The sequence below is a fragment of the Adiantum capillus-veneris genome, chromosome 20, assembly GCF_014529385.1.
Source record: "Adiantum capillus-veneris isolate H3 chromosome 20, ASM1452938v2, whole genome shotgun sequence".
Lineage (NCBI taxonomy): Eukaryota > Viridiplantae > Streptophyta > Polypodiopsida > Polypodiales > Pteridaceae > Adiantum > Adiantum capillus-veneris.
The window spans coordinates 23,894,978-23,906,529 of record NC_140950.1 but is presented as its reverse complement, the minus strand read 5'-3'; positions in this window follow the sequence as shown (position 1 = coordinate 23,906,529).

The window sequence follows — 11,552 nt, the reverse complement described above, 5'->3', positions numbered from 1 at the left end:
TGGAAACACAAAAGAAGAGACTCCTAATCAGAGCAAGGTAAAGAAGACATAGAAAAAAATAAGGACTGCAAAGGTGACAGAGCAAAATGACCACCGTCATGAAGGGACCTCCAAAAGGAGAAATCTACAAAAATGGTAAAATTGGAGCAACCGAAGTCCAAATTAGGAAATTTGCGAGCCTAAACCGCATCTCGCAAAAAGTTATGGCCACAGGTAAAAGATGGGAAAATTTGGTGTCAGAGTCTCGATTACATATAGAGAGACTAGGCTAGAAATCCCTCATTTGAGTCATTTTCCATAGTGAGAGAGAGAGAGCTCCCTACAGCAGTTGAGAATTCTAGGAGCTCATCAATCGCGCACAGTCGCCAAATCGACATCAGATATGAGAGGTATGCTCGTCAACACTGACTCTAAGTGTTGTTTACTTCAGTTAGTCGCAAAACCTAGCTGGCATCACAATCACAACATGTGCACACATACGGTAGAATGGTTGTTAGGGAGACCTAGAGGCCACCAAATGGGACCAAAAGTGAAAGGCACAATGCTAATAGCTTAGGGATCGAGCCTATGACCTTGGTAAGCGTGAAGGAAGCCGCTCAAAAAACCCTAATTTAGCAGGAACTGCAAATGGGCGACAAAACCAAGGTGATCGGAAATGAGCCAAAATTCATAGACAGCAAGCCAATGACCTCGACAAACCGACTGAAGGGTTAGATTATGAAAAAGTTTGTCAAAACGGAGCCTAAAGTCCCTATCTGACAAAAACCGCACAAAGCGTCACAATACTCTAACGGGCCGACCAAGTGACAAAATTACACCAAATTCAACAAGGAACATCCAAAGGAGGTCAACTACGAGATGGAATGTGTCCACTCAGGAAAAAAAGTTCTTCCACTAGGGCAAATGCCGGCAACAGGCCAGAAAGACGTCCAAATGGTCGTTCTTGGTGTTTCAAACACCAAAACAACAACCGACTGCTTGGATGGAAGGTCAAAAGGAAGTAGAAGACAACCAGAATCATACAAAGACCAAAAGGAACCGCGACTATCACCTAAGTGGTCTACTTCGACTTCAAGACCAGCTAAGTGCTGCAAACAGGGAGTACATTCTGCTAAATTGATTAAAACTTGATGTGTGTGTCTAGGAGGGCCTATTAACACCATGAATGTCAACTAACATCAAAAAACTGGTAAAAATGACAAATTGCCCAGTCTATCGCAATAGACTTGAACTTGCACTTAGATAAGGAAAAATTTGACTTTGGCTTCATGAGGGGTGCTAACACGGAATGTTAACCACCAATATCAAGTCAAAGTGCCAGAAAAATCTATTTTGGCCAAAAAGCTCAGTCTATCGCGATAGACTTGCTGCAACAATTTTTGGGGGGAAAGACTTTTCAAATTTTTATAAGCTAGACTTGGGGAAGCAAATGAAGGCAGTACACCAAATTTGGTGCCAAGATGGACTCATATAGCAAGCTGAGAAAGACATGCAGACAACTCAGAGTCAGAACATAAATTCTCAAGGGAAGACAGGTAAAATTTACATGTAAGGGGTCAAGAAACCTTGCATCAACTGGGAGAAGGCAGACAGATGGTCACAAAGCCAGAAAATGACAAACTGGCACTAAGTCCTAGTCTATCGCGATAGACCAAGCAGAGGGATACTGGACCATCTTATCAAAAATCTGAATTAGCAGCTGTCTTCAACATGATGCAAGATGACCACCCACTAAGTTTGAGCCCAAAACAACACAAAATGAAGGAGATAGACCAACATCTCTCTGAAGGGAATCTGGAAAATTGGGAGTTGATCCAAAAAGGGGTCACTTGACATTCATTTGAGGTGAAAAGGGGATCAGACCATGTGCAAGGTATGGGAAACCAAGTGGTGGAGTCACAACTGCAAAAAAGGACCCAGATCAAAAAATGCCAGTCTATCGCGATAGACTAAGAAAAAGTAGCAAAGGGACAGATTTTGAGCTTTGTCTTATGGAGTGACCTTACATGCCATGAGAGAATACACCACACAAAGTTTCAAGGCATTTGGACTTGTTCTCCTTCACCAACAACATCAATTTAAAGCCGCCAAAGTCGCACAATGGAAGAACTTGTCTATCTGCTAACATTTTATCTTAACTAATCTTGGGATTAAGAAGGCTCATCTAGATGCATGATTAAGTGGTGATCAATTTAGGAGAGTAGTACTATGTTTGTGCATTAACTTTTAATTGTGATCACAGGATCTATGGAGGCTTCTCAGGGAAAAAGAAAAGGCAAGAACCTGGCAACGGAAGGTGCAGCACCCTATGCACTTCTACCCAATTCTTTAAAGCCAGCAGCCACATGGATACCTACAAATGTGCAACAAGCAGCGGCCTTTCAGATATATCAAGGTTCATATGTGGATGACAAAAGAAACTTAGTGGATACGGTGATGATTCCCAAGGAGGCAGAGAATTACTTGAAAACATCACTGCAAAGGTCATGGCTCAAAAAAGTCGGCTTGTGGAACTTTGTGTCAGTACCACCAGTAGGGATAGATTTCAAGAGGGTACAGCATCTAATAGAGACTATCCAAGAAGATGGAACTTGCAGAGTGGCAGGCATGGATAATGAAGTGATGGAGATCCAGATCACCAAAGAGATCATCAAAGAGGCATTGAAACTGTCAGATCAAGGAGCAAACATGAGAGAAAGAAGGAAAAATCTCACAGTTTACTTGCAAAAGTCCAAACTACCTTCTTTCGAACTCATAGCAAACCCAGAAGTAAGAGAGCTGACACAGATCTACAGTCAGTGTTTGTTGAGCTACAGCAAAAGGCCGCCAAGATACACTACACCGCACGGGAGCATCTCAACCACATTGACATGGGCTATGTGAATGACCCGTGAGTTCTACATAGATCACGCGTCATATCTGTTTGAAGAAATGACAAAGCTAAGGCAGGACAGACCCAATTACATTGCAAGAGGAGAAGTCCTAACCAGAGTAATATACCATGCCATAGGTGCGGCAGATCAGTTTCCACCTGCCCCTCATCAGAACGACTGGCTGGTATTAAGGGAAAATAGCGAAGACGGATCACAAATGAAAGTACCGGCATCTATTAATACCATTGGAGGACGCAAGCTGGAAAGAGTGACAAGAAGTACACAAGAAAAGATGGCTGAAGAAAAAAGAACTGAAGAGGAAGATGCCCGACTAAAGAACCGAAAAGCGGAGATGGAAAACAACACCAGGTTGTAGAAGATAGCAAAGATGGAAAGGATGCTAGAAGGGTTTGCTCTAGAAAGATCTCTACGAGGTGATGTAGGCGCCACTTGGAAACCGTCTAGTAGCACTTTCACAGTGAGAACGAAGAATAGAAACAACCCAGCTTTTGAGCTGGACTGGTTCAAGAAATACATCCAAGAAAGAAATGCGAGTGATGAGCCAGAACTGCTACTAGAAGAGGAGGATCTCCAAACTTTGAGAGATCAGCTGAGGCCGACTTCACGTGATGAGGAGACACCTCCGCCACCTCCAAGGCCAGATACAAGTGAGAGAAAATCTAGCCCACCTGTTGAATCTACTTTGCATTCAAAAAGCTCACATCGAGATGACAGAGTTCACACACCGCCCAGCGAACAGGAAGAAGAAGAAGGAACAGATAGATGCCAAAACACTGGAACCATATCACAAAGTGATAAAGGCAAGCAAAAGGTGGTGGATCAATCTAAAGATAAAGCTTCCTCCTCTCAAGAAATTGAGCTGAAAGCTACTATAGATGAAGATTTGCAGTCGATGGCGACAATACTAAACCGAACAAGACTGCACAGTCAATGGTTAGCTGATCAGAACCGGTCCAACAAAATGAAGCTACAAAAAATTGATGAGGAAGTTCAGAGACTGCAAGAGCAAAGGGAAGACACTCTAAAGCTTATCAGCATCAGAGATACTGAAATATTGGGGCTCAAAGGCACAGTAAATCTTCTCAAGGACAATTTACAGGAATCGGAAGACTTCAATGCCATATGTGAAGATACAATAAACGTGTTCCTTGAAGATGTCAGTGAAAGAGATGAACGCATCCAACAGTTGGAAAAGGAAAAGCAAGATGCGCTAGAGGCCATCACAAGTTTGCAAGTCGTCATCGATGACTTACAAATTAAAGTCAAAGATTTAAGAGCAGTAACAGATATCCAAGCAAGAGAAATCGAACGCGCTAAAAAGCAAAAAACGTCGCTACCAACAACACCAGTAGTCCATCTAGAAGGGGAAGTGGATGCACTAAAGAGGGAGTTGGAGTTAGAAAGAAAACAGCGTTTAATGATTGTTGAAAGTGCGCTTAGAGTAGAAGGTGAACTACAAAGACAAATTTCAGATTTGCAAAGTGAACAACAACAAGGACCAGCTCCTGACAGTGAAATGGAAAGCATTGTTTCCAAATCACTCAGGGAAGAAAATGAAAATCTGCATATCCGGATAAAACAGTTAGAGGAGTCGGCCGCTAAAAAAGACATGGAATTTCAAGCTCTACAAATCAATAGTAGAACAATGACCGCACAAATCGCAAGTCTACAAAGTGCAGGGCAGCACCAAGGACAGGGACGAGTGCACATGGAGCCAGTAACAACGAATTTGGTTGGACTCGCCGAAGTTTATGGGGGTCAAGATGAGTACGACGAAGATTCAGATGAACAGGAGGCACATACGCAGACTGATCAAACCGGCTCCAAAGACCAAGAGACAGAAGAAGATTCAGTCACGAAGATGGAAGAGCAGAGGCTAGCCGAGCAGATGGAAAAGCAAACAGAAATGATATGGTACAAGGCTATGCAACTCAAAAAGGAGTTGCTACAAGGGCTTTCCAAATCGGGCAGAACAGCAGCAGAGCTACGGCAAGAATGGAATGCGCCTATGTTACCTTATGCTCTGCTGAAATATGAGACTCTAACACATCAACGGCAGCTCGAAAAAGAAGAACAAGTGCCAGTATTTGAAGGAGAAGTACAAGATAGGGAACGGCAAAACAAAATAGTGGACAGCCAGCCAAAGTGGAGGTGTCAATGGCTATTGGACCATCCTCATAACTTGATCCACTTAGTCAACGCACCGCCTGAGCTGAGGAATGATAGAACGTTTTGCCCAACTCCCCGAACATACACCTACAGCCAGCATAAAGCACTACAGAGCAGAAATCCGACATGGCTGAATTATCCAGTAATGCCAAGGCCAGCAGAGGGAGAGAGAATATCCGGTTCTTGCATGGTGAAAACCCTGCAGGGCGCCATAGCAGAATTCGAAGGCTCTCCTGACCTATCCTGCAAGATGATATGTAAAATAGCTCGCACATTTTTGGCCTGTCTCACAAAGCTGGACATCAGAGTATATGAATACTGAAAGAAGCATCTCAAAATTGTCATACGATCTAAGTGGGCCACCGACAGAGCCAGTATTGTATGCTTATTTCAAACGGCTGATGTTTCTGCCAAGCTACCATCTCCAGACATTTGAAGAAGCATTTTACACGGGCTTCTTCATGTATAAGTCAAAAAAATTTGGCCCATTAATGGCAAGTGACTCTATGCGCTATGATGCGTTTCTACAGCAAATCACTCAAGAAAGATGACAACGACAATAAAGACAAAGACGATCATGTCGTGGTAGACATGAACTAGGAGGGGGGGAGTGTTGGAGCCCCATTGGTCCAACTGTTGTATTGAGCCCATTTGTAAAGCATATCAAATTCCATTTTTTATGTCAAAGACGTCTTATCAGTTTGATCCATTCATCTAGATTATGTAAATATTAGTCACTTAGTCAGGACTCAGAATTATTCCCACTTTTGTAATCATGAGCAAGAGAACCCCATGTACATTTTTTGAGCTAAGGTGACTAAAGTATAAAAGTCACCTTAGAACCATTTTTTGAATAACATTTGAATTAATCCTGTGTCGTACGAGTCTGAGAGAGAGAGAGAGAGAGAGAGAGAGAGAGTGAGAGTGAGTGTGTCTTATCCTCTCTGCTACGTGCTTCTCCCTCACCGGATTCACGTCGCGACCACACTACCGCGATAGTCTCTCCGAAAGCTATGCGTCCACACCACGCATTCGCCGTTTCGAGTTTATCGCGATCGATTCTTCATCGGGCTTGTTTTGCTTGTAAGTAGCATAAACAGTGTCTGTTTTCAATAATCAAGTGCTTCATGGAATGAGAAAGAGATTAGCTACACATCGATACTGATAAACTTAAGTTTCACCCACTTTTGGATTATGACATGTTGGTCTATCACGACAGCATTCAAGATAGCTAGGGTTCAAATCTGGTGAGATTAGACTTATAGGTAAGTATGTCCTAGTGAGAGGATGGTGCCTAGTAAGTTTGATGCGATTCTGAGTTCATTGGACGTGTAAACTGTGTTGCGAGAGTTACGGGATAGGGTGGGTTGCATTCTACCAGGGTTAGTGATTGATGCATCATAAAAGTGCGTATGTGTAGATTGGTCTCAGCCTGACAAGCTAACGAGATTGCCTACGTGCACCTACGGGTTAGTCGTGTCATCGGATGATAAGTATGTTGTTTGTGTCATGCTCGTGAGGTTGAACAGGGGAGTAGTTAAGCCCTAAAACATCTTCTTTGTTTGAAGGATTTGCATTCCTTTGGCACTCATATGCCCAAGTCGATAGTGCCACACCGCACTATCAACTTCTGTAGTTGCTGCACAAGCTGAAGGTTGCGTGCTAACAGTACACAAGTAAAGTGTATCGACCTTTTTTCCCTTGGAAACCACCAAAGATCCCTTTGAGATCTTCCACCGTTTGTTTCCAAATGCAATGTTGTGACCTTCATCGTCCAATTGTCCTCTAGAGATCAAATTTTTGCGAAGAGAAGGAACATGCCTAACATATTTAAGCTTCCATTCATTTCCGTTAGCAGTTTTGACAGAAACTGTACCTTTGCCGACAATCTCACAGGCTTCATCATCTCCCAAGTATACATATCCAAAATTACCTTTGGTGTAATCTTGGAAATGTTGCTTGTGTGGTGTCGCATGGAATGAAGCCCCGGAATCTACTATCCAGGAATTAGACACATTGTCTAATGAGAGAATTAGAGCATCTTGCTCTACTTTACCTGCCACATTGGCCTCCGATGTTGGCTTGTTGTCTTGAGACTCAGTCTCCTTCTTCTTCTTGGACCAACAATCCTTCTTGACGTGGCCCTTCTTGCCGCAGTTCCAACATTCAGGAACTGACTTTGTGCATGACTTGCTCCGTCTTGAGCGATCACGACCCTTTTGGCTTTTGAACCTCTCCTTAGGCCTTCCTCTTGTTTCCACTGACAATGCAGCACTTGTTGATTCTCATGTGCTTCTCCTTCGTGTCTCCTCGCTTAGGAGAACACCCACAACATCATCAAACTTAAGAGTATTTGTACCAGAGATAGAATTACTTACAGCCATCACAAGGCTGTCCCAACTATCCGGTAGAGATGATAGTATAAGGAGAGCTCACATTTCGTCATCGAAATTGATTTTCACCGATCAAAGTTGACTTATGTTTATGTTAAAGTCATTTAGGTGTTTTGCAACTGAACCATTCTCTGCCATCTTTAGATTGAACAAGCGCTTCATAAGAAATACCTTATTGGATGCTGATGGTTTCTCATAGAAGTCGTCAAGTGACTTCATCAAGTCCTCCGTGGTCTTCATCTCCGAAACATTGAAGGCCACCGTTGACGCCAAGATTAACCGGATTATTCCCAGTGCCTTTCGATCAAGGACAATCCATGCTTCATCTGCCATTGTTGCGGGCTTCTTTGCAAGACCGCCTAGTGGCAAATAGAGGTCCTTCTGGTAGAGATAGTCTTCAATCTGCATCTTCCAATGTTGGTAGTTTTTGCCGTTGAACTTCTCAATCTTGAGCTTCCCTTCCTCCGCCATAACTCCCACTCAACTCAAGGAATCCTTTCCTTGAGATATGTTAGCTACGAGCAAACCTTGCTCTGATACCAGTTGTTAGGAAATAAGACGTAGCTAAATAGATTTTTGAGTAGATTACTTAATGGAGAGAGATAGATTTCACACACAAGAGATTATAGAGTAGAGAGAGAGAGAGAGAGTACACACGATATACGTGGTTCACCCAAGGTGGGCTACGTCCACGGGAAAGCAGCCACTCAATGGCTTTAGCACTTCAAAAGAAGAATTAGTTTATAAAGGGATTAAACCCTTAATAGAGCTCCCGCCTTGCTTCACTCTCACCACCTCACACTCACCTTGTTGCATCAACTTCACACTATGAAATGTGTGTAGAAATGGCCTCCTTTTATAGGCCAAAAGGGTTGCCCTCTCTTATGAGAGGCAGCCATGTGTAGCCGCCCTTGTGCGAATAAGTCCAAATCGGACCCTCCAATCCGCCCATGTGCGGCCACCCTTGAGAAGACAAGTCCGGTTTTGAAGTCGGCCACCAGCCTTTGAATTCGGCCACCGGCCACCGGCCATTGACTTCCGACCACCGGCCACTGGCCATTGACGACCGGCCACCGGCCAACCGACCGGTTGTTTTCCGACCACTTTCCGGCCGCCGTCCCGGCCATAATATTCTGGCGAAAAGGAATATTCCGACGAGGGAAAAAAAAAGTCTCGGGGGCGGCCCCTAAAGTTGCCCCTGATTCTTGTCCGTGAAAATTTTGGTTTTCGGTGAGTGATTTTCCTTCACGCACGATGGCTTCTCCTCATAATGGGGGCGTTACAAATGTGCGCTTTTACCACAGAATATTACAAGGTAAATCAGGCTCCATACTTAACAGTTTTGAGCTGTCGATAATTGTTTAATTTGGTTTGGGTTTATGTAGAGTCAAAGTGATCCAACATACGTGCCTCTGGACGACGACAAGATAGAGGAGGATTAGATAGAAAAATGTATTGTCCAAACGTTCGTAAAGTCTCAATGTGGCACAATGTATATACAACTATTTACTTTTTATTGTAACTTTTTTAAATAGTTGATCTTCTGCATTTTAAATTGTCAAGGTAAAGTAAATTCAATTTCAATTCTTTGGTATTTTTTATACTCTTCCAAAAAACAATTGATGTTTCATTGTTTTATGTAGGTAAAAAATAAAGGTGCTCATTTGGGCAAAATTGGGTGTCCCAAATGAGCACCTTTATTTTTGAATTAGCGTGTAGCGCGGTAGTAGAAGCGGGTATATAACCGTGACTATTACCGCACTTATTGCTGAGAAACCACTACCGCGTCCATACTACATAGCCGCGGTTATTGCCGCCCTTGCAAATTTTTCTCTCCTTTTTCCTTTGTTTTTTTGCGGCAATGCTAGCGGTTATAGACAACTCCTCTTATAGTGCATTCTTGCTATAGTACATCACGTCCCATTCCCCACATCATCATCGCAAGCCACTACACCTCTCGACCTCATCCACTCTGATGTATGTGGCGCATTGCCCGTCAACTCCCTCATTGGCAATAAGTATATGCTTACTTTTATAGATGATTTCTCAAAATACACAACTACTTACTACATGGCCGAGAAATCCTCGACCTTCTCTTATTTTTGCACATTCAAGACATTAGTTGAGACTAAACATTGTTGCCACATTAAAACTCTCCGCACAGATCATGGTGGGGAATACACTTCTCATGCATTCAAAGATCTATGTCTTTCTGCAGGCATTCGACATGAATTCTCCATCACCGACCACCCATACAAAATGATCGTGCCGAGTGTAAGAATTGCACACTATTCGAAGCTGCTCGTGCCATGCTTCTTCAAGCTAGCCTCCTAGACACCTATTGGGAAGAAGCTACTGCCACTGCCGCTACTTCCATCACACCGCAGACACTCGGTGCTCCACCTCGTGAGCTCCTATCACCTTCGCCACCAGCCTCACCTTCACGATCACCATCTTTTTTCCGCAACTCCCACAAAGCCTTGCCAGGCACTCCCATCCCAGCAGATGTCGATGAAGTCGAGCTTCACAGCTCTACATTTTCCACCTCGCCATCGCAACGCACCTCGGCTATACACTTGGACCAAGCCACCTCTAGCTCACATGGCCGCACCGCTCTCTTCGCGAGATCTATGAAGCCACCAATTTCTTTGTTGTCCTCAGTGATGAAATGATTCTTGAACATCCACCAGATCCTCTTGAAGATGCCCTTCCCCTCTTTGTACTCGATGCCCTCGCTTCTAGCAAGAGCAAGGAGTGGCATGCCTCCATATTGGATGAACTCCAAGTCCTCAAAGAAGCTAACACTTGGGAGCTTGTGCCACCTCCTAAGAATCATAACATTGTCTCTTGCAAATGGATTAAAGAAGAAATACCATCCCAAGGGATGAGTTGATCGCTACAAAGCACACCTTATCAATCGCAGCTTCACTCAACAACAGGACTACAATATCTACATGTATGGCAAACCTCTAAAGGCATAGCTATCTTACGCACATCGGATGACATTCCTCTTCTTCGCACATCGGATTACATACTTCTACAAGCAATCACGTGCATCTCTCACGCTTCATCTCGTCATTTGAGTTTGATCCGTACTTGATGAACTTTTCATTGAGGGGGGATAGCATGTATCCACGACATGGCTACGTCACAAAGCTTTTTGTTTATCAATCTCAATGTGTTACAACGAAAAGTCCACCCTTAAGGGGGGATGTAAAAATAACTTATTATTATATTAAGTGTGGACTTATTTCCACCTACCTCTATTCCCAAACTCCTTACACCTAATTCCCAACTGGACTCCTTCCACCTATGCAAGTCTCAACATGTGTCTATTCCCGCCTACCTATAATTCACATGTGATGGATATTCCTCACTCTCTCAACTTGTATATAAAGCCCATTAGCTTCCTTCATTTGTAACAAGGTGTTTTTTCTCCACTCAAGTGCAATCTATTGTCATTGCTCTATTCCTATCTTACACTCTCTTATTTCTTGACATTAGCATATTAATTAATAGTGATATTAATCACATTAAGTTAATCTCTAAGTTCTCACAACAACTCTTATGGTGCCTCTCTCTCTCTCTCTCTCTCTCTCTCTCTCTCTCTCTCTCTCTCTTTTGTAAACATCGCTAACTAAAGAGCAACAAAACCATCTTTCTACGTTGCAAACCGACCAAACGTCTCCCTGGGTAGCGAGTCCGAATCTTCTCGCTATCCAAACCTTCGGAATTTACTGATCCGTAATTTGTATAATAAGTAGGTGGTGTGATGCTGCTCTCCTCGATTCCCCGATCCCGATTGCTCAATTGCTAGGCCTTGAGTTTCCCATTGCGAGAAGCTCTCTCTCTCTCTCTCTCTCTCTCTCTCTCTCTCTCTCTCTCTCTCTCTCTCTCTCTCTCTCTGCCCATAGACTATTAAACGACACGTCACAACACTGGCACACACCACCCTCTTGAACTTTAAGCTTTAAATTTCTTTGGATTTTAGCCTTCAGGTTGAAGCTTACGACACGTGGCAATCTCTTTCACTTGGCCATTATACTATACTAGTAAAACGGCGCCGCCTTCGACGGTGGCATGGCCCGTCTTACCC